Below are 27,908 nucleotides of genomic sequence, written 5' to 3'. Positions count from 1 at the left end.
CAAAGCCTAATAAAATAAGACATTATTGTAATGTTGAAATTGAGTTGAGGGTTGTGTAGGAGGCAAACACCAGACAAGTTATTAAAGGACTCTAATCAACCGGCACCTTCGGGCAAGGTCTGCCAACCAAGGGACTGATGACTGAGTAGCCGAGTCACGTGGTCAGCAGAGTTGGTCAGTAGAGTCACACGATCAACAGTCACATGGCAGAGAGGAAGTGAGAGAACTTATGTAGCCCAGGTCTTGGGATGGAGATAGCAGCATGGGAATACTGGTCATCTTGGGACATCTGGAGCCTTACGACCTCTGGAGTCTACCCTGCAATGTTGGGAATCTCATGGCATCTCCACTCTGGCTTCTGAGGTTCTGCCTCCTGTCCCTGCTACAGGGTCTCATGCAGGAAGGAAGTGACCTGGCCTATCAATTATTTCAAAACAAAAATTGGTAATGTTATAAAACTAGAGGGAAAATAAGATGCTATGGCAATACTCTTTTTAATGAACACTTGAATATTTCCTACTTAGTTAAGCTTTCAGAAGGGATGGACGGACAGAGGGAAGGAGGATGGAAAACTCCAAAGCTCCTGACAAGGTAGCTGTTCTGTTGCCTGAACAAGGGCTTATTTTTTCTGCCAGCCATGGATTCATGGATATTTCCCCCCATTTAAGAGTCCTGGTTGGCAAGGCAAGGAGAATGGGAAACATGGCCAGAAGACAACTGTGGCATCTGCTTGTCCACCCAGCCTAAATCCCTGAAGACAACAACTTCAGCCACTGCCTGTGGCCTTGGCCATCACAGTAAGCAGTACCTTTCTTTAAAACTTTTCTTGTTTTTGCTGCTTTTCTTGCTATTCTTGTCTTTGTTTTCTGACATTTTTTTTTCTTTCTTTTCTTTTTTTTTTTCTGGGGATGGAACCCAGGGGCATTTGACTTCTGAGCTACACCCTTTGCCCTATTTTTTTATTCTTTATTTTGAAATAGAGTCTTACTAAGTTGCAGAGGGCCTCACTAAGTAGCTGAGGCTGTCCGCGAACTGCCATCCTCCAGTCTCAGCCTCCCAAATACTGGGATCACAAGAGTGTGCCACCACGCCTGGCATTTTCTGACATTTTCTTTGCTCTGATTTCTCTCATTAGATCAAAGAACACCTCGTCCAAGTTGGCCCGCGTTTTGGCTGAGGTCTCCACAGACTGCACGCCCCACTCCTCTGCTTTACTCCTGGCCTCCCCAATGGCCACCTGCCTCTGCCTCTCCAAGTCAGACTTGTTTCTCACAACAAACAATGGAATTTTCTCTTCTTCAGCCTTAACACAGAGGATCTATTCCCTGAATTTTGCAGTTGCAGTGAAGGACTGATGCTCAGTGATTGAGAACACCATCAGAAACCCTTCCCCACTTGGGAAGTAGTTGTCTTGAATGGCTGCATAGTCCTCTTGCACAGCAGTGTCCAGAATGCTGATCTGGACTTCTTCTCCATTGAGAACCACTTTCTTTCTGTAACTGTCAGCTTTCATAGGTTCATAGTCTTGTACAAACTCATCATATATGAACTGAAGCATCAAGGCTGACTTGCTGACCCCTCCACTGCCAACCATGATCACCTTGTGAAAGGCCAAGGAGTTTTGGTCCTTGGTCTTGTTTGCAGCCATCCTCCTGGTTTCTGGAGGTGGCTACACAGGGACAGAAGACCCAGTGGGAGAGTTTCTGGACCATCCTGCAACTCCATGCTGCCCAAGCTGACTTTTTTTATATATAATATTGAAGATTGAATTCAGGGGCATTACACCCTCAGCCCTATTTTTTATTTTGAAACAGGGTCTCACTAAATTGCTGAGGGCCTTGCCAAGTTGCTGAGGTCAACAGTGGACCTGAAATCCTCCTGACTCTGCCTCCCAAGGACTGGATTATAGGTGTGAGTCACCACGCCCAGCTCATATACTCTTTGCTATTGTTTATAGTCCTTTATTAATGAGTTTGCATTATAGAACATTAAAAAACATAAACAAGAAAAATAAAACCTGGCCTGTCATGGTGGTGCATGCCTATAGTCCCAGCACTTCTGGAAGCTGAGACAGGAGAATTGTTTGAGCCCAGGAATTCAAGGCTACCCTGGACCATAAAGTGATACCCTATCTCACAAAATGTGTACATATATTAAGCTGGGCATGGTGATGTATCCTTGTAATCCTAGTAATTGGGAGGCTAAGAGAGAAGGATTGTGGGTTTATGACCAGCCTCAGCAATTTAGCAAGGCCCTCCTCAACTTAGACCCTGTTTCAAAATAATAAAATAAAATAAAATAGGGCTATTGGTATAGCTCAGCGGTACAATGCCTCTGGGTTCAATCCCCAGTAACACACACACACGCGCTCACACACACACACACACACACACACACACACATATATATATATATATATATATATATATTTAAATTTCTATCACACTTAATATTTTGGTGATATGTATCTTTTCTCTCTCTCATTTTATTTTTTATTTTTTGTGATACTGGAAATTGAGCCCAGAGGCATATCCCCAGCCCATTTTTTTATTCTTTATTTTGAAACAAGGTCTCACTAAGTTGTGGAGAGTCTCACTAAGTATCTGAGGCTAGCCGCAAACCTGCGATCCTCCTGTCTCAGCCTCTCAAATACTGGGATTACAAGCCTCTCCCACCATGCCCAGCTGATATGTATCTTCATTTGTATATTTTTTAATTAAATGAACTCAGGCCAGGTGTGGTGAAGCATGCTTGTAATCCCCGCACTTGGGAGGCTGAGACAGGAGGATCACACAGGTTCAAAGCCAGCCTCAGCTACTTAGTGACGCTCTCGGCAACTTAGTGAGACCGTGTTTCCAAATAAAATAGAAAATAGGTCTGGGAGTATAGCATGGAGGTAGAAAGCCCCTAGATTCCATCCCCAGTACCACCAATAAATAAATAAATACATAAATAAATAATAAATAAATAAAATAACTAAATGAACTCATACCATAGATGATGTTTTGTAATCTTTCACCAGTCAATGATGCCTAATTGTTTCATTCAGTAAACTTTTATTCTATAACTAGATGTTATAGCTAAGATTTAATAGATTCAAATTAAACATGTTTGGCTAGAACACATCATTGGTGCATTCTTTACTTCATGTTGCATCCCAGCAGAAGACACATAACATCTGGTTGACCCTCAAAAAATGAATCTGAATCATGGGTTAAGGTGATGACAGTCTCTCTCACTCCCCCACCTCCAGAAATAAACCTCAATGACTTGTTCATATAGGGACTTAATAGTTTGGTAAAATGTAGAATGAAATACTGGTTTCTGCCTTGAAAGACTTTATATGTTATGAAAGAAGCCTCAAGATGAGGAAGTATTAAAAACTCTACACTTAAAAAGCAAAATTGGGCCTGGCATGGTGGCACATGCTTGTAATCCCCGTGGTTAGGAGGTGGAGACAGGGGGATCACACAGGTTCCAAGCCAGTCGCGCTGGCTTAAGAGACTTTGTTTCCGGATCATTAGGGTGTAATTCAGCAGTTCTTTCAGCGCAATGAACGTCTAAAATTCCCTGTGACCAAGCTCATCACACCTTCCAGGAACTCAGAAATGAGCTCAAAACCAGAAAAACGCCAGCCTCATGGCTGAGGGCGTGGCAGCGGCGCCATATTGCCAGCAGCAACAGCGAGTTGCCCCGCCACAGCTCCAGATCTGCATGCACAATAACTGTGAGTGTAATTGCGGCCCCTAAAGGAGAAGTCCCAGTACTGCACTCCCAGGGACATGTGCAGCTTTGATAATCTCCTTGGGTCAGATATTTTGCAGTCCAACCCAGTGAAGGAGTAGCAGTGGCAGAGATACCACACCCTAGTCGAAGCTCCCTGTGGGAAAATGCCCAGGCCGGCACCCCCATGGTCTCATGCAGCCTCAATTAACTTCCTGGGTATGAGACTTTGAGATACAACCCAGTAAAGGAGTAGTGGCGGCTGAGATTACAACAGACTCGAGATACAAAGCACCCAAAGTAAGGTCGTAGTGACCCAGGGAAGGCACAAAATTCTGAAATCACTGGAAAGAGGAACAACAATAGAGCAATGAATGCCCACAACCCCATATTATCAGAACCTGATAACACAGAAATTCAGAGATCTCCAGAAGATCAAATCAGGAATATAACTGTAGAAATAATACAAGACTTTCAAAAAGAATTTAAGAGAGATTATAAAAGAAATAAAGGAAGCAATCATTGAGGTAAAGGCCACAATACAAAGTATAAACAATCTATTAGACCACATGGAGAATAGAATCTCGCTCCTAGAAGATGATCACTCCAAAAACGAGCGCATAATTGATAACTTAGAAAATAATCAGACAGCAGGAATCTGACATTGAAGAAATATGGGCCCATTTTAAGAGAGCTAACCTAAGAATAATTGGAAAAGAGAAAGGAAAAGAAGGTGAAACCAAAGGGATCAATAATCTCTTCAAGGAAATAATAGCAGAAAATTTTCCAAACATAGAACAACAGGTCGATACACAGGTCCAGGAAACTTATAGAACTCCCTTTAGACAGGATTAGAGAAGAGGATCCCCACACCACACAATTGTCAAAATGACCAATGTGGCAGCCAAGCAGAGAATCTTTTGTGTGTGTGTGTGTGTGTGTGTGTGTGTGTGTGTGTGGTACTGGGGGTGGAACCCAGAGGCTTTCTACCTCTGGGCTATACTCCCAGACCCATTTTATATTTTATTTGGAAACAGGGTCTCACTAAGTTACTGAAAGCCTCACTAAGTAGCTGAGGCTGGCTTCGAACCCATGCAATCCTCCTGTCTCAGCCTCCCAAGCGTGGGGATTACAAGTGTGTGCCACCACACCCGGCTTCAAGCAGAGAATCTTAAAGGCAACAAAAACAAAAGGCCAAGTGACATTCAGAGGCAAACCAATTAGAATCACTCCAGACTTCCCAAACCAAGTCATGAAAGCCAGAAGGGCTTGGAGTAACATATTCCAAACTCTGAAAGAAAACAACTTCCAGCCAAAAATTTCCTACCCAGCAAAGCTGTCTATCAAATTAGATGGGGAAATAAGAAGCTTCTATGACAAACAGAAACTCAAGGAATTTATGTCTTCAAAACTAGCACTAGAGAAAATACTCAAAGAGATTAACTACAAAGAAGAAATAGGTAATACACACCAGAACCAGAGAAACAAGATTTTCTACCCAGCATACAACTAAGCAAAGACAACTATATTCATGTGTTTATAGGTTAAAACATATGGAGATTCATTATTTATTTGAGTCATTTACCTATTTCTAAATTGTATTGTTTGCTTTTATTGTTGCTAATTTTTAGGATCTCTATTTGGAATATTAATATACCTTCAGATATAGCATTTGGAAATATTTTATCCCATTCTATAAGTAACTTTTAACTCTGTTTACATTGTCTTTGGCTGTACATTATTTTTTTTACTTTTTAGGAAGTTGTTTATTCTTTTGTTGCCTGTGCCTTTGAAATCATATCCAAGAAATCACTGCCAATTTCAATGTTGTGAAGTGTTATGACCCAGGTTTTATTCTAAAAGTTTATAGTCTTAAGATTTACATTAGCCGGGCATTGTGGCGCACGCTTGTAAGACAGGAGGATCGCGCAGGTTCTAAGCCAGCCACGCTGGCGTAAGAGACCCTGTTTCAAAAATATAAAATAGGTCTGGGAATGTAGCCCGGAGGTAGAAGGGCTTCCAGGAACCCCAGTACCACCAAAAAAAAAAAAAAAAAAAAAAAGATTTACATTTAGGTGTTTTATCTACTTTGAGTTAATATTTGTATATGGTGTTAGGTAAGGGTCCAATTTTATTCTTTTTCATGTAATTATTATTTTTCAACAATATTTAGTGAAAAGATTATTATTTCCTACACCAAATGTTCTTGGAAACTTTGTCAAAAATAACGACCATATATGGAATAATTTATTTCTAGGCTTTTTATTTTACTCCACTGGTTTATATATCTGCCTTTATAGCAGTACTACATTGTTTCAATTATTGTAGCTCTATAAGGTTTGAAATGAGAAAATGTACATCTTCTAGCTTTATTCTTTTTCGAGATTGTTTTCGGTATTTAGAGTTCATGTTTCATGTTAGGATAGATTTTTTCTGGAAAAAAAAAACATACGATAGTTTTACCTTAAAAAAATATATCCTCTGGTAAGAAAGAAAGCAAAAAGAAATACTGAAATGTTATCTCTAAGTGATTAAAAGTTTGATATCAGACAGATGAATCTGTTATGTGAGATTATCACTGTTAATTTTTTATAAATTGCTATAATATTAGATGTCAACCACTAAGCCAAGCATGGGAAGGAGGGATGGGGAGGCAATGGGGTGGGTATTGGGTAGGGGCTAACTGGGTGATGTGTGCATGTATGTCTACACAAGTTTTTATCCCATTATAATGTATGAATACAGTGCACCAATAAAAAAATTTTAAAAAGAGACTCTGTTTCCAAATAAAAATATAAAATAGGTCTGAGAGTGTATCCCAGAAGTAGAAGGGCTTCCAGGAACCCCAGTATCACCAAAAAAATAAAAAAAGGAAAATTGGAATTAAAGGCAAACTTGCATAGTTCTATTTGAACAAAGGAAGCCGGGCGTGGTGGTGCACACTTGTAATCCCCGCACTTGGGAGGCAGAGACAGGAGGATCACGCAGGTTCGAAGCCAGCCGCAGGCACTGGCTTGGGAGACCCTGTTTCCAAATAAAAAATGTAAAAATAGGTCTGGGAGTGTAGCCTGGAGGTAGAAGGTCTTCCAGGAACCCCAGTACCACCAAAAAAATAAATAAATAAATAAAAAATCCACTATTTGAACAAAAGGGGGGGGGATGAGGGAATAGCTCAGTAATAACGCACATGCTTACCATCCACAAGGCCTTAGGTTCAATCCCCAGCACCAACTATAAAAAGGAAAAGAATGAAGAGGAAGAGGTAGAGGAGGAAATATGAAAATAGAGGAAAAAATAAGAAGAAGTAAACTGGGCATGGTGACGCATGCTTGTAATCCTAGCATTCGGGGATCGAGGTTTGTAGACAGCCTCAGCTACTTAGTGAGGCCCTCTGCAACTTAGTGAGACCCTGTTTGAAAATAAAGAATAAAAAATAAGGCAGGGAGTATAGCTTGGAGGCCAAATGCCCCTAGGTTCCATCCCCAACCCCCCCAAAAAATAAAGTAAAAAAGAAGGAAAAAGAAAAAAAGAAGTAAGAACCCTTTATTTGATTTCAGACTCCATTATCTCACCATTTGGTTTTGTTTATATTTTGATGGTAGATTTACCTTCATGATTAAGTTTTCCTTGGTATGTTCTTAAAATTAGTTTTCACATACTATTTGTGTTGGAAACTGGCCCAGAAGTATTCTGTATGGCAAAGCAAATAAATTAGATGTGTCCCATCCCTATTTGAGTTTTTCTTTTGAAACAGGATCTCAATAAGTTGCTAAGGCTGACCTTGAACCTGGTATCCTCCTATGTCAGCCTTCCAAGTACTGGGGCTACAAGCATGTGGTACCATACCTGGCTTAGTATATTCTTTATATATCAAGATTGTGCTGTTTCTACAAACAATTTTCAGATTAAATACTTTAACTGAATAGGTCAACCAAGCCTGTTTTTTTTTTTTTCTTTCTTTTTCTTTTTTTTTCTTTTTTTCTTGCGGGTCTGGGGATGGAACCCAGGGACATATGACCTCCGAGCTACAGCCCCTGCCCTATGTATTTTTTATTCTTTATTTTGAAACAGGGTCTCACTGAGTTGCAGAGAGCCTCACTAAGTAGTTGAGGCTGTCCGCAAACCATGATCCTCCAGTCTCAGCCTCTGGAATGCTGGGATTACAAGCATGTGCCACCACACCCGGTTTAGACCAAATCTTTTGATGTAACCATGAAAGCTCCACTTCACTGCTTACTTCTAAAATGATTCATGTTCCTCATACTTTTTTAGTGATTTTTTTTCAATTCCTTTTTTGTGTTGTTGTTTTGATCAACCTGAACTTGTAAATTAGGGTCCTATCATATGATGTAATTTAAGATTTAAGAGAATCACTATAAAAAACTATTTTCCTCTCTACATGTTATAGTGCCTAAAATTCACCATAGGGATTTAGTCCTTTGAAAATATGAACTTATAAAATACCCTACATCATCTTAAATTAGTAAGTACAACCCCTGCTAAGCGAAATACTATTTTCTATGAGATTCTAAAACCTAGGGAGAACGGAGATTCCAGGTTCAAATAAAAACAGGAAATTCTACACACTGCATTTTTTATTTGAAAACTTATAATACTCTTAAATTAAACAAGAAAATTAAGAAGTCTTACTAAAGCAACATGTTTAATTTTGTTTAACCTACTGTTTTCTCAAATGTAATGATCATAGAAACCTATTAATTTAACACCTTAAGTGTTCTATCATACCAATGTTCTCTTTCTTTCTTTCTTTCTTTCTTTCTTTTAAGTGCTAGGGATTAAACCCAAGGACATTTACCTCTGAGTTATACCTCCAACTTTTTAATATTTTTTTTATTTTGATACAGGGTCTCACCAAATTGCTGAGAGTCTCATTAATTTGTTGAGGCTGGCTTTGAACCTGCAATCCTCCAGTTACAACCTCCCAAGTGCTGGGATTACAAGCATTTACCACCACTCCCAGCTCATACCAGTGTTCTTTAAAGCATACTTTGTGAAATATTACCTAAGCCTATGATCAGCAAAGGCTTGTTTTAGAATCATAGAACCACAAAGCAAGAAATCTTATATTATTGATAATATGACTTAATTCTTAGGTTTTTCAGATTTAAAAAAAAAAAAAAACTTGACCTATAAAGTTAAATGACTTGGCTTAGGTCAAAAATAAAGCCAGGTTTAGGACCTACATTTTGTTTCCCACCTTATTTCTGGGGATCCAAACAATATTGTGATATTTTTTTCTTTTTCTTTTTTTGTGGTATCCAGGAGCATTCTACCTTTGAGCTACACTCTCAGCCTTATTTTTTATTCTTTATTTGGAAACAGGGTCTCACTGAATTGCAAAGGGCATAAGTAGCCGAGACTGGCCATGAACCGCGATCCTCCTGTCTCATCCTCCCAAATGCTGGGATTACAAGCGTGTACCACCATCCCTGGCTTATACTGCCATTATTTTTCAGTAGAAATGAAGAACAGGAATTATTTTATCAAAATTCTACACAAAGTTGGGCATGGCAACACACACCTGTAATACCAGTACTTGGGAGGTTCGGTAGAAGGATCACAGTTTCACAGCCAGGCTCAGCAATTTACAGAGGTCCTCAGAAATTTAGTGAGACCCTATTTCAAAATAAAAAATAAAATAGGGTTGGTGTGTACCTCAGAGGTAGAATGTTCCTGAATTCAATCCCCAGAACCAAAATAAATAAATAAATAAGTTACAAAAACCGGGTGTGTAATATAGCCCTGTATGTAACACCAGTACTTGGGAGGCTGAGAAAGGAGGAGGTCAGATTGGAGGCCAGCCTTAGCAATTTAGTGATGCTTTGTTTCAAAATAAAATAATAGCTGGGCATGATGGCGTACGCTAATAATCCCAGCATTTGGGAGGCTGAGATAGGAGGATCGTGGTTTGAAGACAGCCTTTGCAACTCAGTGAGACCCTGTTTCAAAATAAAGAATACAGGCCGGGCGTGGTGGCGCAGGCTTGTAATCCCCGTGCTTGGGAGGCGAAGACAGGAGGATCGCGCAGGTTCGAAGCCAGCCGCACTGGCTTAAGAGACCCTGTTTCCAATAATAAAATAGGTCTGGGAGTGTAGCCCAGAGATAGAAGGGCTTCCAGGAACCCCAGTACCACCAAAAATAAATAAATAAATAAATAAATAAATAAATAAATAAACAAACAAATAAACAAATAAACAAATAAATAAATATAAAGAAAGAAAGAATACAAAATAGGGCTGGGGGTATAGCTTGGAGGTAGAATGCTCCTGGGTCCCATCACCAGTGCCACAAAAACAAAAACAAAACAAAATTAAAAACAAAATAATAAAGCTGGTCATGGTGGCCACACTTGTAATCCCAGCATTTGGGAGGCTGAGACAGGAAAATTGCAGATTCACAGTCAGCTCAGCTACTGAGTGAGGCCCTCCACAACTTAGTGAGACCCTGTTTCAAAATAAAAATACAAAATAGGGTTGGGGGTGTAACTTGGAGGTAGAACGCCCCTGGGTCCAATCCTCGGTACCAAAATATAAAGTTAAAAAATTAAGAAAATAAAACTACAGAACTGTAGTGCACAGAAGAGGCCTCTACAAATGAGTTACTACTGGCTTTCTTGACTTTGTGACCCTTTATTAGGGGAAATGGAGTGTGAATTCTTATGTGTTTTCTTGCTTATTTGTAAAAGTGGGATCAACCCATAGGTAATACTTTTAAGTTTACTTTTTTCACTCAGTCATATATTGCTAATATATTTCCTTGCTATTAAATATAATTGCAGATGTACATATAAATATGTAAGTCTTCCTATCATGTGTAAGTACAGTACACCAATAAAAATTAATTAAAAATAAAAATATAATCCTAGAGCACAACTCTCAATCCCAGCCAACCCAACATTCATTCTGGTTTTTAATGTTTTTTGTTTTTTGTTTTTGTAGTGCTGGGGATGTAACCCAGAGGCCTTCTATCTCTGGGGCTACAGTCCCAGACCTATTTTACTTTTTTTTTTTTTTTTTTTTGAAACAGGGTCTCACTAAGTTGCTAAACGCCTCTATAATTATCTGGGGCTGGCTTTGAACCTGCGTGATCCTTCTGTCTCAGCCTCCAATCCCAGCCTCTGGAATTACAAACATGTGCCACCACGCCTGGCCTAATAGCATATATTTTGTAATGTCTTCTTTATTATCTTGACCTGGCATGTTAAATAGTATATTTTATGTAATTAATTATTACTTTAAAAGTAATATATTTCCCTATCTATATTATATAGGATAGTTGAAAGCAAAATTAGATGTTTATACCTGCATGTAATTTTTATTATTTTTTTATTTTTATAACTCCTCAGTTTATTCTGAAAACAGTCTTTTCTCCATATGAATTTGAGATTGCACTGAAATTACCTATATTTGCTGTAACTTTATTAAATGCTGATGAGGAACACTCATGAATATTTCAATACTTAAACACTCCAACATAATAGAAATTTTTCCACCTTCCTAAACTTTTTTTCACACCCAAGCCAATTTGCATTTGACATTTCAGTTACATGTGCATACAATAAACATCTCTCAACCAACACAGAACGCATTGAACACAAGTGTCCTTCTCTCCTGATAGAATTAAAGAATTTTTAGAGACAAAGTGGTTCAACTGTGGCAAATAAGCTGACCTCCCAACAGGCATTAAAAGGGCTAAAGATCGACCAATCTATCTCTTTTGACAATCTTCTAGATATGTGAGTGTGTATTAACAGTGTGTGAGAGCCAAAACCCTTCCAATGCAGGTGAAGAGCTGCAGTGGACGGCCGCGGTGACCCCTCAGAGTCCTGGGCAGGTGCACAGGTGGGCAAGGGCGCTCTGCCCGTCCTGGCTGCCCACCAGCATCCGGGCCTCACCTGGCCTCCACTTACTATTCTTCACTGCTCTATTTTGTTCTGTGTTGGCTTATTCTGCTATTTTGTACTTAGGGCGAAGCAGGAGTTTCCACTAAGAAGGCTTATTATACCCCCACACCTTTCTGAATCAAGGACTTTTATTCATTCTGCAAATACAACTGATTACACCCGACCTTTAAGGTCAACAGAAGGTCAGCTGAAGGGCCAGGTGGAGACTGAGCCAAAGGAATGTTGTCACACTGGAGCACAGGCTGAGGAGAAGAGCTTGGATGGGGGTGAGTAGCCCGGCCAGCGGCGGGGCAATATAAACCCTAGTGGGCCTTCTCCAGGAAGGGTCTGCAGCACCTACACACTGCTGGTACACCAGCTCAAAGTCAGAGTCGGTCCCATAATAGGGATCTTCCATAATGAGTTGTTTTTGTGGATCATAGCTTCCAAGGAGTTCAATTTTAGCTTTGCAGTTTTTAAGTTGATTACTTTTTCTATTCAAATCCCTGAGATTGCTTTCATCCATAACAGAGTATATAGTCAAATGTGACAAAGTCTTCTCTGGGAATCTGCTGGGCAACATGACTCATAGGGATGCCATGCTTCTTCATGCAACTCTGCCCTCGATAGTCAGGGGGGTTCCCCACTTCATACGTGGACGTGGCTGCACTGTCTATCCTCCAGTTATCTGAAACATTCTGATCAGTTACAAGTTTTCTGAAAACTGCTTCTGGAATGGGTGACCGGCAAATGTTACCCAGACATACGAACAGCACGGACTTGGTAGCCTGCTCCGCCATCTTCAAGCACACACGCCCTTGCCCGGCGACCACGCCAGCGTGCGCGTCCACGCCACGCGTGCGCACAGCCAGCTCCCTGCATGTAATTTTAATGTGAATCCCAGGAGTATAAAAGCAGGCTAATATAGAGACGTGTTAATGTACCATAGGAATAACATGAGGGCTGGGGCTAGTGACGGAGCAGTTGCTTCGCATGTGTGAGATCCTGAGCTCAATCCCAGCACTGCAAAACAAAAAAAGTGATGTGATATTTCTAAAAGAGTCAACTACTCTTGATAAGATTCCAAGCACAGCGAAGTGCATGCTTTCTTGCATTCACATTATGGATACATTTCCAGAAAATGTATATTGAAATTATGTAAATAGTCCCAAACTCTTTATAAGTAAAGTGGAGTTGGTTCCAGGTTCAGGTCATTAGATACAAGTTTTTCCTGTTTTTCTAGAAGGACATTTGGCTTTTTTCAGAACTAAGGCTAGAGCCCATGGCCTCACAGATGCTGGTAATTGCTCTGCCACAGATCTGTACCCCTAACGGTCAGAGGGATATTTGAAAATCATTTCGGATGCATTTTGCTATGTATAGGGCTTTCCTGAGTATCCTCTTTTTATTTTTTATTTTTATACCAGGTGTCTAATCCAGGGGCACTCTACCTCCAAGCTACACCTTCAGACCTTATTTTTCACTTTATTACCGATTCTCTCTAGGTTGCTGAGAGGCTAGCTAAATTGCTAAGGCTGGTCTCAAACCTTAGCAGGCTCAAGGCCAACTCAACAATTCAGGGAGGCTCTCAGCAACTTAGCAAGACCCTGTTTCAAAATAAATAAATAAAGAGAACTAGAGGTATAGCTCAGAGGCAGAATGCCCCAGGTTTAATCCCCATTACTGAAACCAAAAATAAAACAAAAAACGCTACTGTTGACTATATTTTGAAATTTGCATGACATTTATATGAATTTATATACTTGTAGATTACTAATTATTCACTAAATTCAAGGACATAGTCTGTTTAACTCAGTAATAATCCTAATAAGAACTGAGAGGTCCCTCATTTCCCCCATGGGACCTCGCAGCAGGGACAGGAGATGGAATCCCGGCAGTCAGAAGCAGAGATGTCACAAGACTCCAGGTGTCGCGAGACTCCAGGTGTCGTGAGACTCCAGACATTGCTAGACAGACACCAGGTGCCAAGAGACTCCGATGTCAGGAGGGAATTGGCATTCTCATGCTGCTAGCTCCACCCAAGACCCCCCACCACTATAAATATTCATACTTCCTCTCTGACCACATGACTCTGTTGACTGACTGTGACTCTGCTGACCAGTCGCTCTGCTGCTCAGTCATCAGTCCCTTCCCCCCACAGTCCGCAGATTTCACCTGAAGGTGCCGGTTGATTAAAGAGGCCTTTAAATAACTAGGCTGGTGTTTACCTTCTTGCCAACCAACCCCCAATCAATTTCAGTGTTACAAGAACCAATTAATAAAAACTTACACTGTCTGGGAATTTTATTTGCATTTGCCTATTTAGGTAACTACCATGTAAGGTAAATATTATTATTTACCATTAACTACCACGTAAGGTAAATATTATTAATATTATTACTATTTCCCCCATCATATAGATGAGAGACTTGAGGCTCAAAAATGTCAAGAAACCTCCGGGGAAGCCAGCATCCAAACCCAAGTGTTTTGATGTTTAAACCCATGTGTTTAGCCTCTGTAATAGATTGCTAAATGTAGTTTTATTACTTCTTAGGGTAGCTGGTCTCTTTCTGTTCATATTTTTGTGACCTTCTAATGCAGCTTCCCTTTGTAAATTCCCTTCTGTTTGATCTTTGTGGAACAATTCTTTTCTGGAAACGTATGAAGCTGTCCCCCACACCCTCCTCCCTGTTCCTTTAAAGTGGAGATCTGCACTAGATTTGGATCTGCTACAATTGGTTCTAATTAATGTCTCTACCCGGAGGCCCTCTCTGAATGAATGACTCAGTGCAACTGCGCAAATTCAGTGTTTAAAGGAGCTTGCGAATTATTAACCTGAACCAACATGTTTAGGGAGTATACTGTTTCATATTCATGGCTTCTTTTTCCTTACCAGCTAGTCCCTTTGTAAGCTACTGGAGAGTTGCTTCCACCCTCCCTACTGAAAATACTATTTCCATGGTTATGAATGACCTCCTCATTAGCGAAATTTTTTTGTTTCTTCTCTCTCTTCATTACTGGACTGGGAGTAATTTGAGGAAGGAAAATGTATACTACTTTGTTTCTTCTAAAATACATTGTATCATTTACACATAGAAAATTTATAGTAACACTCCCTTGAGTGATTTACATAAAGCTGAATTCAATATAATCTAGCACAAAAATTATAAGCTAAACACCAACTTACTTTGTTATAGTTTGGATCTGGAATGTCCACCAGAGGCCTGTGCTACAGCTTGGTTCTCAACCTGGAAATATCAAGAGGTGGTAGAAACTCTAAAGGGTGGGAGGGAGGTCTTCAGGTCACTGGGGGAAGGCTCTCAAAGAGGATTGAGGGGAGCCAGGGGTAGAGCTCAGTGATATAGTCTATACTTAGCATGTGTGAGGGCCTGTGTTTAACCCCCAACACACCAAAAACAAAGCAGATCAACACAAAACAACAAAGGGATGGTGGGAGCCCAGTCTCTTCCTCTTTCTCTCTTTCACTTTCTTATGTTGTGCATGTTTTTGCTCCACCACATGTTCATGCACTGATATGCTGCCATGTACCCCAAAGCAAAGTAATGGGGACAATGGATTATGGACTGAAACCTCTAGAACTGAGACAAAAAGAAACCTTTTTTTTTTTTTTTTTTGTATGAAGGATTGAATCCAGGGGCAATCCATTGCCAAGATATATCCCACAACCCTATTTTATTCATAGCTTTTATTTTGATACAGGGTCTAAGTTGTGAAAGGCCTCATTAAGTAGATGAGACTGGCTGTGAATCTGCAATCCTCTTGTCTCAGCCTCCTAAGTACTAGAATTACAAACATGTGTCACACCCTGCTACTATTTATTTATTTATTTATTTATTTATTTATTTATTTTTACTGGGGATTGAACCCAGAGGCATTCTAACTCCAACCCCTACTCCCCAACCCTTTTTATTTTTATTTGAAACAGTGTCCTGTCGGGTATGGTGGTCTATGATCATAATCTCAACACTTGGGAGGCTAAGACAGAAGGATCACAGGTTTGAGGCTAGCTTCAGCAATTTAGCAAGGTGTTCAATAGTTTAGTGAGTCAATTTCAAAATAAAAAATTTTTAAAAGGGTTAGGGGTATAGCTCATAGGTAATGTGCCCCTGGATTCAATCCCAAGTACCAAAACAAACAAAAAATGGAGAGTTTCTCTGAGTTGCTAAGGTTGCTTTAAAACTGCTATTTTCCTTTGCCAGCTACCCAAGTACTGAGATTACACATGTGTGGCACCATGCCCAGCTAAATCTTCTTTCTTTATAAGTTGATTATCTCAGTTATTTGTTATAGTAATGGGAACCTGTCTAACACAGACTTCTTCACTAAGACACTTTCTGTTTTGTTTTCCATACTGGTAAAATGAGGAAAACAACTTCTAATTTAGGGGAGTTATTGTAGAGGTGTAATAAGATTATTTATTATTATTATTATTATTATTATTAATTATTTGGTGGTACTGGGGGTGGAACCCAGAGGCTTTCTACCTCCGGGCTAAACTCCCAGACTTTTTTATATTTTATTTGGAAACAGGGTCTCACTAAATTGTTGAAAGCCTCACTAAATAGCTGAGGCTGGCTTCGAACCCGTGCAATCCTCCTGTCTCAGCCTCCCAAGGGCAGGGATTACAAGCGTGCGCCACCACGCCCAGTTTATGAGATTATTTTTGAGAGCTTTCAAGAAATATACTAGCACACAGGCCATATTTTAAAAGAGTAGTTTCTCTTTTTTTATCCTTTTCATAACCCCCTTTCCTTTTCTGAGTGCTGCTGTGGTTCGAATATGCTTTGTCCCCCTCTACCTCAGAACCCTCTGAGGAGTTTAATGCCTCAAGTTTTATGTTAATAGTATTAACAGGGTGGAAACCTCATCCAACTATGGTGTTCAGAGGTGGGACCTTTGAGAAGTGATTAGATGAGATTAGGTCAGTAGGGTAAAGCCTCCATGCTTGAATACTGGTAGCTTTATGAAGAGAGGGAGAGAGATCACATGGGTTTCTGCCATGATGTGATGCAGCCAAGTGGTGTGTCCATTAGAGCATGCATACTGCTGGTTGAACTTCCAGCCTCTAACACTGTAACTACATAAACCTCTTTTCTTTATAAAGTTGGTCTGCCACAGGTAGTTAAAGCAACGAAAAAATATATACAAGTACTCTGACACAAAGTATGGAAATTCACATGGAATTTGGTGGGATATGTGGATATGGTCAACAATATTATTATTATTATTATTATTATTATTATTATTATTATTATTATTATTGTTATTTTGTGGTACCAGGGATTTAATTCAGGGCTTCTACCTCTGAGCTACACCTCAGCCCTATTTTTTTTTTTTTTTTTGTAGTACTGGAGATGGAACACAGGGGCATTCTACCTGTGAGATACACCCCCAGCCCTGTTTATTTGTTTTTGTTGTTTTAGTCTTTTTATTTTTGAAACAGGGTCTCAGAGTTGTGAAGGGCCTCACTAAGTAGCTGAGGCTCTCAGCAAACCACGATCCTCCAGTCTCAGATTCTCAAATGCTGGGATTACAAGCATGTGCCACCACGCCCAGCCTCCCTAGCCCTATTTTATTTTTTACTTTGAAACAGGGTTTCACTAAGTGGCAGAGGGCCTTGTTAAGTTGCTGAGGTTGGCCCCAAACCTGAAATCCTATCTCAGTCTCCCAATTACTGGGATTATTGGTGTGGGCCATCACTCCCAGCTCATATATAATGACCTAGTTTGGTACTAATGGTAGATTTTATTCTTTGATAGTGGGGATTAAACCCAAGGGCATGCTACCTCCAAGCTATACTCCCAGCCCTATTTTATTTTTTTAAATTTTGAAACAGAATCTCACTAAGTTGTTAAGGGCCTAAGTTGTTGAGGCTGGCCTTGAACCTGTGATCCTCCTGTCTCAGTCTCCCAAACACTGGGATCACAGGCATGTACCACCATGCCCAGCTATAACTATTATTTTTTAAATATATACAGCATATTTCTCTAATTAGGAATGCAAGAGGAAACTGGAAAAAAAAAGTGACTTTATGATAGAGAACTATCCCACTCATACCATTTACTACTGTACATGTATATATCTTGGAGAAATGTTCATCTTACTGTGTTATGTTATAATTATCCTGAAGAGTCTTTGAGCCTAAAGCCTCAGACCTGCAAGTAGTCTTGTCTGAAGGATTAGGTCTTTCTTGTTGAAAATTGCCAAAGTGAAAGAATAATTCACAGAAAGGAAACTTTTACTAATGGGTGAAGCCAAAAATAATATGACATAAGATTTCATCTCCAAAGATCAAGAAGTCAGAATGTTTGAAAGTATACTCTTAAGTATTTGCTGCTAAAAATGACTCTGCTAAGTTACCATGTAGTAGCAAGCAGGGAGCCAAGAAGGAAGCATATAGATAACATCTGTTTGTTTCCCCCTCACTTCAGAGTAGTATATGAGCTGTAGAGAGCTGTAAAACTTCAAACCAGATTAGGCAAACTCATGCTTTTATGTAGTTTCATTGCTATTTATTTATTTATTTTTGAGTTACGATTTCACTATGTTGCCCAAGCTGGTCTTGAATTCATAGGCTCCAGTAATCCTCCTGCTTTAGTCTTCCAATTAGCTAGGACTAAAAACACACACTACCATACTGGTTATTTCCTTTTTGTTATATTAATATTATTATTTTGTGTGTGTGTGATGCGTGTGACAGAACATAGGGCCTTGTATATGCTAGGTAAGTGCTTTATCACTGAGCTACATCCCCAGCCACCCCAATCTTATTTTTTTTTCTTTTTTGGTACTGGGGATTGAACATTGGGACATTCTACACTCCTAATTCCCCCGCTGTTTTTTTTTTTTTTTTTTTTTTTTTAATCTTGAAACAGGGTCTTGTTAAATTTCTGAATCTGGTCTCAAACCCATGATCCTCCTGTTTCAGCCTCCCAAATACTCCAATTAAAGGCATGTGCCACCATGCCTGGCCACCCCAAAGTTTAATCAACTACTTTAATTGTACTGTAGAAATCATGAATCATCTGTACATTCTTGGTCCAGAATGCCAAAAGAAACCCCTCACAAGCCGGGCGTGGTAGTGCACGCTTGTAATCCCTGCTCTTGGGAGGCTGAGACAGGAGGATTGCACAGGTTCAAAGCCAGCTACTTAGGCTCTCAGCAACTTAGTGAGACCCTGTTTCTAAATAAAATACAAAATAGGTCAGGGAGTATAGCCCGGAGGTAGAAAGCCTCTGGGTTCCACCCCCAGTACCACCACCACCAAAAAAAAAAAAAAAAAGAAACCCCTCACTGCCCAGTATGTTTGCCTCTGTGGCAATTAGTTCAACAATCCCAATGGCAACAGAAAATAGACAGGACCAGGTCGTCCAACTGTCTTTTGATCATCTGGAAATTCTCCTTCTAATGCTAAACTTGGGAGATCTGGGTTATATTTTGTTAAGAGAAAAACAAAATTCTAACACATATGATTCATTGCTCTATCCTCAGAGCCTTCTTAGCACATGGGGCTCACTAAGAATTTGTAGAGTGAATAATGAGCCAGTTATATTAAGCTTTGACTTTTTTTTTGTCCCTTTCACTGTGTTTCACAGCCAGCATATAAACTGCAGTTCAGGTAACTTTTATTCATGTTCAACTCAATACCCACTGAATACCTTCTATGAGATAGGATCTGAGCAAGCCGTTCTGGGGGACGTCAGAATGAATAAGATATGGTACCTTTCTTTAAGGAGCTAAAACTCTAGTGGCAGAGAGACATGGATATAAAACCCCTCTCTTTAAAATGTACCCTCAGGGATGCCTGAAGTTTCCTAGCTTATTACCTTTCTCTCTTTTTGTAAGCATTTTCAATTTCTCTTTCCCTGAAGAACACTTGTGCTTTTCTGTCTCATCTTCCTTGCCTGATTCACTCCCTTGACACCACTCTTATATTCTTTCATATCAACCATTCTTATTACTCTAATAGCTCTTTTTGCTCTCTTTTAAATAAGCTTTGAGTACATCCTTCTTGACTGGAGAAAAAGCTTCCCTAGAGGCTTTTCTTTCATTACCTTTCAAGTTTTGTTTCTTTTCATTTCCTTTCAACTTTTTTGTACTTCAAGTTGGCTGTTCTTAACTCTGGATAAAATAACCCTCTTCAGATTTTCCCCAGAAGATATTTACCCTGTAAGGAGTGTGTGTGTGTGTGTGTGTGTGTGTGTGTGTGTGTGTGTGTATGCTAGGGATTGAACCCAGGGCCTCATTCATGCTAAGCATGAGCTCTACCATTGAACTTGTCCCCCAGAAGATATTTAGTAAATACTTTATAAATGAAATATAGTCATTGATTGATGTATTGGGGTTGTTTTTTCTTTAACATGTAATATATGTCAGAAGTTGGTTAAAGTTCTTAAAGATAAGCTGGGCGTGGTGGCCCATGCTTGTAATCCCAGCATTTGGGAGGCTGAGACCGGAGGATCGTGGTTTGCAGACAGGCTCGTCTACTTAGTGAGGCCCTTTGCAACTCAGTGAGACCCAGTTTTAAAATAAAGAATAAAAAACAGGGCAGGGGGTGTAGCTCAGGGGTCAAATGCCCCTGAGTTCCATCCCAGACCTGCAAAAAAAAAATTTTTTTTTCTTAAAGATAGCTATGTGTGGTGGCTCACATTTGTAATCCCAGTATTTAGGAGGTTGAGACAGTAGGATAGCAGGTTGTCAGGTCCGCAGCCAGTGTCAGGCCCTCTGCAACTTAGTAAAACCCTGTTTCAAAATAAAATAGAGCCGGGGATATAGATCTGAGGTAGAATACCCCTGGGCTCAATGCCAGCAACCTACACACACGCACGCACACATTCTTAGGGGTGAACATAGGCATACTGTCTTATATACAATATTTTCTTTTAAAACCAGATGAAGCCGGGCGTGGTGGCGCACACTTGTAATCCCCGCGCTTGGGAGGCAGAGACAGGAGGATCGCGCAAGTTTGAAGCCAGCCGTGCGCGCTGACTCAGGAGACCCTATTTCCAAATAAAAATGTAAAAATAGGTCTGGGAGTGTAGCCCGGAGGTAGAAGGGCTTTCAGGAACCCCAGTACCACCAAAAAATAAAAAATAAAACCAGATGAGCCAGGCCTGGTGTTATTTACCTGTACTTCCAGTACTTAGAAAGCTGAAACAGGATGAGTTCAGGTTCAAGGCAAGCTTCATCAACTTAGTGAGAACCTGTTTCAACAAAAAGAGCCAGGCATGGGTGTCTTGACACATGTTTGTAATCCCAGCATTTGGGAGACTGAGACAGGAGGATCAAGGTTCATGGACAGCCTCAGCTACTTAGTGAGGCCCTTTGCAACTCAGTAAGACCCTGTTTCAAAACCTTAAGAATAAAAATTAGGGCTGGGGGTATAACTTGAAGGTAGAATGCCCCTGAGTTACATCCCTAGTACCGAAAAAAAAAAAAAAAAAGCAAAAAAGAGCAAGGTAGAGTGTAGTTTAGAGGTAAAATGTCCCTAGGTTTTTCAATACCCACTACCACAAAAAAATTTAAAAATAAAATAGATGAGATAATAAGTAGTATTATCTTAAATCTGAATTGCATAACAAAGGTACAATAAAATGAATCAAAGCAAAAAGTATAATGCTATTCTAAACCTCTCCAGTTTTGATGAGAATAAAATCTTTTTCTTTTGGTGGTACTTGGGATGGAACTCAGGGGCATTCTACCTTTGGGCTACACCCCCAGCCCGATTTTGTATTCTTTATTTTGAAACAGGGTCTCACTGAGTTGGAAAGGGTGATCTCACTAAGTAGCTGAGGCTATATGTGAATCACGATCCTCCTGTCTCAGCCTCCTAACATTATTTTGTATTTATATATATATTTATTTGTTTATTTACTTATTTTGCATGTCTGGGGATGAAACCCAGGAACCTAGAAAGACCTGTTTTAAAAATTTACAGAACCCCAGAGATGAACAGGAAAACATACAAGGACCTGAAGTGAGTAGGTGCGACCATTGGAGTTGTAAGCCATCAGTTCTTCCTTTGCAAACACTGGCTACAACTTCCAGCAGCAGTGGAACCAGAGCAGAGCTCAACACCAGAAAATAAACATGCCTGCCTTGTGGCTGAGGGCACTGTGGTGATGCCATCTTGCCTCACTGCATCCAACTCTAGGGATCATCAAGAAAACATTCAAGAACCTGAAGTAAGCAGCTACAGATTATCAGAATTGTAAGTCATCAGTTCCTCCTGTGCAAACATTGGCTACAGCTGCCAACAGTGGTGGCCAAGCTCACCACACCCTCTGGAGAGCCAGAGTGGACAAAACAACACCCAATATCATAAGTGAAACCAGGATCCCCGCAGGAGAATGCCCAGAGCAGTGCCCCCAGGGACTCATGTAGCTGTGATATGCCCTGGGTCTGAGACTTTGCAATTCAACACATCAAAGGAGGAGGGGTGGGGTCTGAAACTTGCAGCAGTAGTGTCTGACCTTACCAACCCTCCAGAGATCCAGAGTGGTGCTAAATAACACTCTAAGTAAAGCCACAGTTCCCACGGGAGAATGCCCAGCACAGCGCCCTCAGGGACTGACACAACCACAATAAACTCCCTGGGTCTGAGACTTTGTGGTTCAACCTGGGGAAGGTGGGGCTGGAGTTTCCTGTTTGACATAGCAGAGGCTCAGAAAGACTCAAGCTCTGATCAGAGGAAAGTGTGTGCAGAGGGGGACCCAACAAGTAGGATCTCCAGGATCACCACAGACCACTGAATCATGGTGAACATGGAGAAGTCAGACCAGATCAGCCAGCTGTGTAGAACTCTTACGCTGAATTTGTTCTCAGAGGCATACACCATCTATAAAGGCAGGGAGGTACTGAGCCTCCAAATCTGTGGAAAGCATAGAAGGTGACGTGTGCTTAAAGCTAGATCTAGTTCCATTGATACTGGCCATCTGCATAGACTGAGAAAGACTCAGAGAACTAGGCTTTCAGCAGAAAAGGTGCTGGTGGCACTCCGTATCTGCACAAAGAAAAACTGCAGAAGCCCAGTCTGCTGAATATTCATTTATTTGTAGAGTTGCATTAATGTGTTGTGGGGTTTTTTTTTTTGGTTTATTGTTCTTTTTGTGTGTGTGGGTGAGTGTTTATACCTGTTTGTTTTACCCTCTTCCCAAACCCTCTCCCAAATTTCTTCCCATGTACGTGCCTACTCTCTTCTCTCTATCCCCTATTTTATTTGTTTCTCCCTTCTTCTCTTTCTTGTCTTATATTAAATCCATTTTGTATCACTATACCAGAAACTCTACATTGATTACTAGAATACTACTACATCTTCACTATCTCTAATCTCTAATAGATACTACCTTACCAATCTCATACTCTCATTCTATTTGACCCTATCTGAGGCTTAACCCTATACTTCAGTTTATGACTTCACTATGCTCCTCACTCAGCCTTCACTATTGAAAACAACACAACTTGCCCTTGGATATACCAGCTGACACTTAGAGACTGAGAGAAATCTATCAAAGCAACAGATACAAACTTCTGGAATCACAAGAAGAAGGAATAACAAAGAAACACTGAGCTCCCACAACCACACAATAATAGAACCTGACAACACAGAATTGCAGAGATCTCCAGAAGGTCAAATCAAGATTGTAACTGTAAAAATAATATAGGTCTTCCAAAAAAATTTTAGAGAAAGCCTGAAAGAAATAAAGAATGCAATCATTGAAGTGAAGGTATCAATACAAACTATAAGCAATCAATTAGACCCCATGGAGAATAGAATATTGTTCCTAGAAGATGATCACTCCAAAAATGAACGCATAGTATATAACTTAGAAAAAACAATTTGACAGCATGAATTGGACATTGAAGAAATATGGGCCCCCCCCCTTTTTTTTTTTGGTGGTACTGGGGTTCCTGGAAGCCCCTCTATGTCCGGGCTACACGCCCAGACCTATTCTTATATTTTTATTTGGAAACAGGGTATCTTAAGCCAGCGAGGCTGGCTCTGAACCAGCGCGATCCTCCTGTCTCCGCCTCCCAAGCGCGGGGATTACAAGCGTGCGCCACCACACCCGGCAATATGTAGGACTAGACTGCGCGTAACACGCCAGACCCCTGGAGAAACCGGGCGCAGTAAGACCCTGGGTTCCGGGCAGGGGTCATGCGGGGCATGCCAAACCCTGAAACAGCCGGGGCCTGGGTCGCGGGACTCTGGGCCCTGGGCCGGACCGCGCGTAGCATGCCAGACCCTGGAGAAACCGGGCCCAGTAAGACCCTGGGTCCCGGGCAGGGGTCACGTGGGGCATACTAGTCAGGGCCGGGTCACGGGGACTCTGGGTCCCGGGCGGAGTAATGCAGAGCACGCTGGACCCATGGGGAACCTGGCCGGGTCACAGTGCTACTGAGTGCCTGATCCCACTACCTCCTCAAACCACATATACTGTCTTCTATTATTGAAAAAAAAAAAAAAAGGAAAAGAAAAAGAAAAAAGAAAAATATCGGAGAGGGGTTAAGAAGGCCATGGCGGATGCCAGGATACTGGAGATGCAGACAAAACTTATCCAAATGCACTGGAACTTATGGAAAAATTCCCTGTGAAGGAGGACTGCTGTTTCTCTATATTGTTAAGAATCTTGGACATCACCTGTAAGGAGAGAGTTTAGCAGAGACCAAGGAGAAAGGCGGTGTTGAAAGCGGTCTCCGCGATGGCGGTGGAGACCTGTATTCAGGAGAAGCAGAAATCAGATCCTACCAACCTTATTTTTTTTGGAGAAATTATACCAAATGTCGAATGCTACCATCACTCATGCTTAGGAACACTGGACAACATTCAGAGTGGAAAAAGAGCTTGGGAAGGATTTGAAATGGTGGAGGCAGTGGCAATGGCAGTGGCCAGTACTCAGGGGAGGCAGAGATCTGATGCATTACACCTGGAACGTTTGAAATAATAACCCCAGAGGCAGAATGCTACCACCAAGCACCCTCGAGAACGTGGAACAATTGATTGGGCGAAGATGGTGCTCGGATTGAAGCCTGCCAAGGGGTGAGGCCAGCGACAGACACAGCAAAGCTGGGATTGGAGCCTGCCATGAGGCAAGGCCGGTGCTGGAGCCTCCGAGGCCGGGATTGGAACCTGCCGAGGGGTTAGGCCAGTGCTGGGGCCAGCGAGGCCAGCATTGGAGCCTGCTGTGAGGCAAGGCCAGTGCTGGGACCTCCAAGGCCAAAATAAGAGTCTGCTGAAGGGTTAGGCAGGTGCTGGGGCCAATGGCCAGCATCGGAGCCTGCCATGAGGCAAGGCCACTACTGGGGCCTCCAAGACTGGGATCGGAGCCTGCAAAGGGGTTAGGCCAATGCTGGGGCCAGTGGCCAGCATCGGAGCCTGCCATGAGGCAAGGCCGGTGCATGGGCCTCTGAGGCTGGGATAAGAGCCTGCCGAGGGGTTAGGCCAGTACCGGGGCCAATGGCTGGCATCGGAGTCTGCCATGAGGCAAGGCCGGTGCTGGGCCTCTGAGGCTGGAATCAGACCCTGCCGGGGGGTTAGGCCGGTGCAGGAGCCAGTGGCTGGCATCAGAGCCTTCCGTGAGGCAAGGCCGCTACTGAGGCCTCTGAGGCCGGCATTGGAGCCTGCCGTGAGGCAAGGCTGGTGCTGGGGCCTCCGAGGCCAGGATCAGAGCCTTCCGAGGGGTTAGACCAGTGCTGGGGCCAATGGCCGTCATTGGAGCCTTCCGTGAGGCAAGGCTGCTACTGAGGCCTCCGAGGCTGGGATCGGAGCCTGCCGAGGGGTTAGGCTGGTGCTGGGGCCAGCGAGGCCGGGATCGGAGCCTGCTGTGAGGCTAGGCCGGTGTTGGGGCCTCTGAGGCTGGGATCGGAGCCTGCCGAGGGGTTAGGCCAGTGCCGGGGCCAATGGCTGGCATCAGAGCCTGCCGTGAGGCAAGGCTGCTACTGGGGCCTCCGAGGCCGGGATCGGAGCAAGCTGAGGGGTTAGGCTGGTGTCGGGGCCAGCGAGACCAGAATCAGGGCCTCCCATGAGGCCAGGCCACTGCTTGAGCCAGCAAGGTCTGGATCAGTCCACTGGGTAGCCAGGCCACTACTGCGGTTGTCAAGAGTGGGATCAGTACTTGCAATGCGGCATGCACAGAGAAGTATCGCAGAAAATAAAAATCAGATGCTTCCCCTAATCAGCAAAAACTAGGAGGAAAGGGGCAACAAGAAGAGGTCGAGCTATAGAAAGGGCCCTATAGTGAAGCAACTAAGGTGATCAATCAGAGGGTATGGAATAGGGGAGGATTGGAGCCTCTTTAAAATGCAGGAGGTACATAAACAAGTGTGTCAAAGTTAATCACCAAACAAGCATGGGATCGAGGGAGGGGGAGGGAATGGGATGGGGGCTGGATGAGGGCTAATTGGATGATGTGTGCTTGTATATCCTCTCAAGTCTTGCATTCCAATGTGATATATGATTACAATGTACCAATAAGAATAAAAAAAAAGCTAAACCTAAGAATAATTGGTATAGAGGAGGGAAAAGAAGGTTAAACCAAAGGGATCAACAATCTTCTCAAAGAAGTAATAGCAGAAAAATTTCCAAACATAGAGCAAGAGGTTGATACCCATGTACAGGAAACTTATAGAACTTCCTTTAGGCAAGATCAAAGTAAAGGTTCCCCATGCCACATAATAGTCAAACTGACCAATGTAGAAACCAAGGAGAGAATCTTAAAGGCAACAAAAACAAAAGGCCAAGTGACATTCAGAGGCAAACCATTTAGCATCACTCCAAACTTCCCAAACCAAGTCAGGAAAGTCAGAAGGGCTTCGAATAGTATATCCCAAACTCTGAAAGAAAACAACTTGCAGCCAAAAATTTCTTATCCAAAAATATTATCTCTCAAATTAGACGAGGAAATAAAAATCTTCCATGACAAACAGAAGCTGAAGGAATTTATGTCTTCCAAACCAGCACTACAGAAAATACTCAAAGAGATTAACTGCAAAGAAGAAATGATACACGCCAGAACCATAAAAACAAGGATTTCCATCCAGCAAACAACTAAGCAAAGAAAAACAAACACTACCTTAAACAAAAGTTAAATCTCAACATGTGAGAAATTAAAAACCATCTCTCAATAATCACTGAAAGTAATTGGCCTCAACTCCCCAATAAAAAGACATAAAGTGACAAAATGGATTAAAAATCAGTATCTATCTATCTGCTGCCTGCAAGAAAAACACCTTACAAGTAAGATAGTCAAAACCTTAAGGTAAAGGGCTGAAGCAAGGTAATCCATGCCAATGGAACTCAAAGACAAGCAGGAATAGCAACTATGATCTCAGACAACTTAGACTTCAAGCCAAAGCTTATTAGAAAAGACAAAGCAGATCATTTTTATTGGTAAAAGGAATAACCCAGAAAGAGGAAATAACAATAGCCAACATTTATTATCCCAACATAGGCCCAGATACTTTCATAAATCAAACTCTTTGTGACATTAAGTCACATATAAATCCTAATACAATAATACTGGGAGACTTCAACACCCCTCTCACACCATTAGACAGATTTTCTAGACAAAATGTCAGTAAAGATGCCTCAGACCTAAAGAACACCATCAACCAAATGAACCTGTTAGACACATATAGAATATTCCACCCAACTACAGCAGAGTTTACATTTTTCTCAGCTGCTCATAGAATCATATCCAAAATAGATCGCACCCTAGACAACAACATGAACACTAGTGAATTTTTTTAAAGTGTCATACTTCCTTGTGTCTTTTCAGACCATAATGGAATGAAACTAGAAGTCAACTATAAGAAGATCCAGAGAAACCACATAAACATGTGGAGACTGAACACCACACTGCTGAATGAAGAATAGGTCATAGAAGAAATAAGGGGTAAAGTCAAGAAATTTCTAGAAACAAATAAAAATAGATATACAACACATCAAAACCTCTGGGATACTTTGAAGGCAGTATTAAGATGAAAATTCATAGCACTGAGTGCTCAAATAAGAAAATCCAATAAGCACCAAATAAATAACCTAATGACACACCTCAAAGCCCTTGAAAAACAGGAATAATCTAACCCCAAAGCCAGTAGAAGACAGGAAATTATTAAAATCAGAGCATAAATCAATGAAGTAGAGAATAAAAGAACACAGAATATCAACAAAATCAAAAGCTGGTTTCTCAAAAAAATTAACAAGATGGACAAACCACTAGCCAACCTAACTAAAAAAAAATAGAGAATCAACCCAAATTAT

The 27,908-nt window shown here is 41.4% G+C and overlaps 2 pseudogenes across 2 annotated transcripts; both read right to left on the bottom strand.

Annotated features, from left to right (window-relative positions):
- Positions 1-792: 792 nt before the first annotated feature.
- LOC308264708 (ras-related protein Ral-B-like) lies at positions 793-1,648 on the bottom strand (annotated as a pseudogene). Its single transcript has 2 exons — positions 1,090-1,648; positions 793-866 (listed from the first exon to the last, which is right to left on the bottom strand). The product of its transcript is annotated as a ras-related protein Ral-B-like (transcript).
- Positions 1,649-11,949: 10,301 nt separating this feature from the next.
- Positions 11,950-12,426, bottom strand: LOC308264567 (low molecular weight phosphotyrosine protein phosphatase-like; annotated as a pseudogene). The gene has a single exon. The product of its transcript is annotated as a low molecular weight phosphotyrosine protein phosphatase-like (transcript).
- Between the last annotated feature and the right edge of the window lie 15,482 nt (positions 12,427-27,908).

Source organism: Muscardinus avellanarius (assembly GCF_963383645.1).
Source record: "Muscardinus avellanarius genome assembly, chromosome: 6".
NCBI lineage: Eukaryota > Metazoa > Chordata > Mammalia > Rodentia > Gliridae > Muscardinus > Muscardinus avellanarius.
The sequence above is the reverse complement of the archived record's forward strand: the minus strand, read 5'-3'. Positions and strand labels throughout refer to the sequence as shown.